The sequence below is a fragment of the Carlito syrichta genome, unplaced genomic scaffold (genome assembly GCF_000164805.1).
Source record: "Carlito syrichta isolate Samal-C Ts95f unplaced genomic scaffold, Tarsius_syrichta-2.0.1 Scaffold302450, whole genome shotgun sequence".
NCBI classification, from domain to species: Eukaryota; Metazoa; Chordata; class Mammalia; order Primates; family Tarsiidae; genus Carlito; species Carlito syrichta.
In genome coordinates, this window is record NW_007246546.1 from 127,613 (window position 1) to 128,153 (window position 541).

The window sequence follows — 541 nt, forward strand, 5'->3', positions numbered from 1 at the left end:
CCAGCAGGTCAAGGCTGCGGTGGCTGGGAGTGTGCCACTGCACTCCAGCCTGGGCGACAGAGTGAGACTCCAACTAAAACAAACAAACAAACAAAAACCTTAGACCCTAGACTTACCTAGTCTACAAAACAGTACCCAAAAGATATTACCCCAGGGAGCTGGCCGCCCACTGTCCCCACTGTATACAGGCTTGGGAGAGGAGCACACAAAAGGGCCTACCTGAGGCATGGGACTTAAGCCCTAATGACCTTTTCCACAATTTCAGAGCCAGTTGGGGAGGGGGAAGGCAAGAATAAGGACCACCATGTGCCAGATGCAGGTCTAAGGCCCCTGACACTGGACAATAGGGCACTAAGGAGACAGTGACATGCTCTGGTGTTGCTACCGGGCTCCAGATTTTTGGAAGTAACAGCTTTATTGAGATATAATTTACATACCATACAATTGATTCATTTAAAGTATGCAACTGTGAGGTTTAGCATACAGGTGTGCAATCATCACCACAAGCAATTTTTTTTTTTTTTTTTTTGAGTTGGAGTCT